Source organism: Otolemur garnettii, unplaced genomic scaffold (assembly GCF_000181295.1).
Source record: "Otolemur garnettii isolate 467f Iridium unplaced genomic scaffold, OtoGar3 scaffold00028, whole genome shotgun sequence".
Taxonomy (NCBI): domain Eukaryota; kingdom Metazoa; phylum Chordata; class Mammalia; order Primates; family Galagidae; genus Otolemur; species Otolemur garnettii.
The window spans coordinates 14,610,084-14,612,896 of record NW_003852423.1 but is presented as its reverse complement, the minus strand read 5'-3'; positions in this window follow the sequence as shown (position 1 = coordinate 14,612,896).

Below are 2,813 nucleotides of genomic sequence, written 5' to 3'. Positions count from 1 at the left end.
AACTCCATTCAATACAATATTGGCTGTAGGTTTGCTGTAGATGGCCTCTATCAGTTTAAGAAATGTCCCTTCTATACCAATTTTCTTAAGTGTTCTGATTCAAATTGGTCTTGAACTTGAATTCAAGCGATCCTCCTGCCTTGGCCTCCCAGAGTTTTAGGAATACAGGCATGAGCCACTGCATCTGGCCACATGACTTTTCTTTTAAATTTTGTTACCGAGACAAGGTCTCATTGTTGCTTAGGCTAGTCCAGAACTCCTGAGCTCAAGCAATCCTACCTCATTTTCCTAAAGTGTTGCCTATACTAGAGACAGAATGGATAAGACTTGCTACTGGATAAATAGGCAGGCTGAGAGAAGAGAGGCTTTGGTGATGTCTGCTTTGAACAAACGGGCACAAAGGGAGATGAACTTGAGTGTTATGGTAGGTGCCTGTAGTCTCAGTTTGAGTGGAGTTGCTGGAGGGAATAGGAGCAGAGAAGCTATTCTGGACATATAGAGTTCAAGATGCCTGTGAGACACACAAGAGAAGAGCCCATATAGGCAGACTAGAACCCGAAGGAGAGATTTCAGCAGAAACTGTAAATCTGGGTGTTATCTGCGTTTAAATGAGATTTAAGTATGACTTGTGTAAGCTGGAAAGAATACCCTGACCAATCAAAATTCTAACATTAAAGATGGAGACCACATACACACTATTAATAAGCATAAAAGCTTTATATCTGTGGTGATATTAAGAACATCATCATTAAATTTTTTAAAATCCAGATTCCTAGGCCAGGCACAGTGGCTCATGCTTATAATCCTAGTATTCCAGGAGATTAAGGGAGGCAGATTGAGCTCAGGAGTTCAAGAGGAGCCTGAGTAAGAGTGAGACCTTATCTCTACTAAAAACTAGCCAGGTAGCTTGGCCCCTATGGCTCAAGCAGCTAAGGTGCCAGTCACATACACCTGAGCTGGCGGGTTCGAATCCAGCCCAGGCCCGCCAAACAATAACAGCTGCAACCAAAAAATAGCTGGGCGTTGTGGTGGGTGCCTGTAGTCCCAGCTACTTGGGAGGCGGAGGCAGGAGACTCGCTTGAGCCCAGGAGTTGGACGTTGCTGTGAGCTTGATGCCACTGCACTCTACCCAGGGGGACAGCTTGAGGCTGTGTCTCAAAAAAAACTAGTCAGGTGCCTAAAATCCAAGCTACTTGGGACACTGAGGCAAGAAGACTGCTTAAGTCCAGGAATTTGAGGTTACTGTGAGTTATGATGCCACAGCATTCTACCCAAGGTGACAGAGGAGACTGTCTCAAAAAAAAGAAAGAAAGAAAGAAAACCCAGATCCCTAAGAGCACCAAGGGAAAAGGCTTTGCAAAAAAGCAACTAGGGTCATACCTAAGGTTCTAAAGCCTTTATCTTCATGGAGACAGGTAAGGACAGTGAAGTGTAGATGCATTCCAAAGGGCAGGGGCCAGTGCTTATATATAGTCTTATAATCAGGACAATGTCCTTGACAAAATGAAGTTATTTTTTCTGTCTTTTAAGTAAAGCATTTTGAAAGACTTGAACTGTAAATTCCATTCCTTTTTTTTTTTTTTTTTTTGTGACAGAGTTTCCTTATGTCACCCTCGGTAGAGTGCAGTGGCATCACAGCTCACAGCAACCTCCAACTCTTGGGCTTAAGCGATTCTCTTCCCTCAGCCTCCCAAGTAGCTGGGACTACAGGCGCCCACCACAATGCCTGGCTATTTTTTGTTGCAGTTGTTGTTTAGCTGGCCTGGGCTGGGTTGGAACCTGCTAGCCTCAGTGTATGTGGCTGGCACTGTAACCACTGTGCTATGGGTGCCAAGCCAAACTGTAAATTCCTAAATACTCAGAGATCAAAATTCACTGACTTTAACCAAATAGTTACATTTGCAAGTGGCATGGAGTTGTCACATGCATATTTACATGTTATGCTGTCTAGGATACTCTAACCCCACACTAGGCATCAGTGACCTAGTTCATATTTAGGGCCCGAAATTCAAAAGCTGTAAAGATCCTAAGTTAAGTAGTTTCAGTACAGTACCTCTCAACAGCTGTTCCTATCAGAAGGTCCAGGCTACCTAAAACGGCCACATAGAAAGTGGGTATAAGATGTGATTAAGGAAAATGCTGTGGCATCTCCATCCTGTATTTGCCCCTTGTTAATGCTCATGGCCTTGCAGACAGAGCAATAGCCTGTAACCATCTTGCAATATAAGCAAGTGTTGTAACAGCATCATAAAGTGGAGCCAGCTGAGCACCCCGTCCACCCACACAGGCTAAAGTGCCCAACACAGCCACAGATAACCAAATGTGCCCCTCAGCCCTGGGAAAGATGCATGTGCCCGGGTAGCACTCAACTCAGCAGGTCAAAGGGTGCCCTCTGTTCCTGAAGCTCTAAGGCGCATGATATTAGTTTCCCCAAAGAAATTTATTTCTGATTCAGCCAACCTGTCTCCACTACTATAGAAAATCACCAGAGAAGAAATTCAAATAGAGACAAATAAAAATCTAGGCTAGAGAATAAGCAAAAAGCCTTATCTTCGTGGAGACAGGTAAGGACAGTGAAGTGTCCAAAGGGCAATGTGATTTAGCAAGAATCAAGATTATTAACCTATCTCACGTACATAAGGAATCCTGTTACACTGAAAACAGTGACAGCGGACTAGGAGGCAAAGGACCAAGGAACATTAGTGTCCTGGGCAGCAGCAGCCGGGAAGGCTATGGCTGTGGCCATCTTCTTGGCTCCCCTGAAGTTGCTTCTACAAAAAGTAAAACCATTGGCTTTTTTTTTTTTTTTTTTT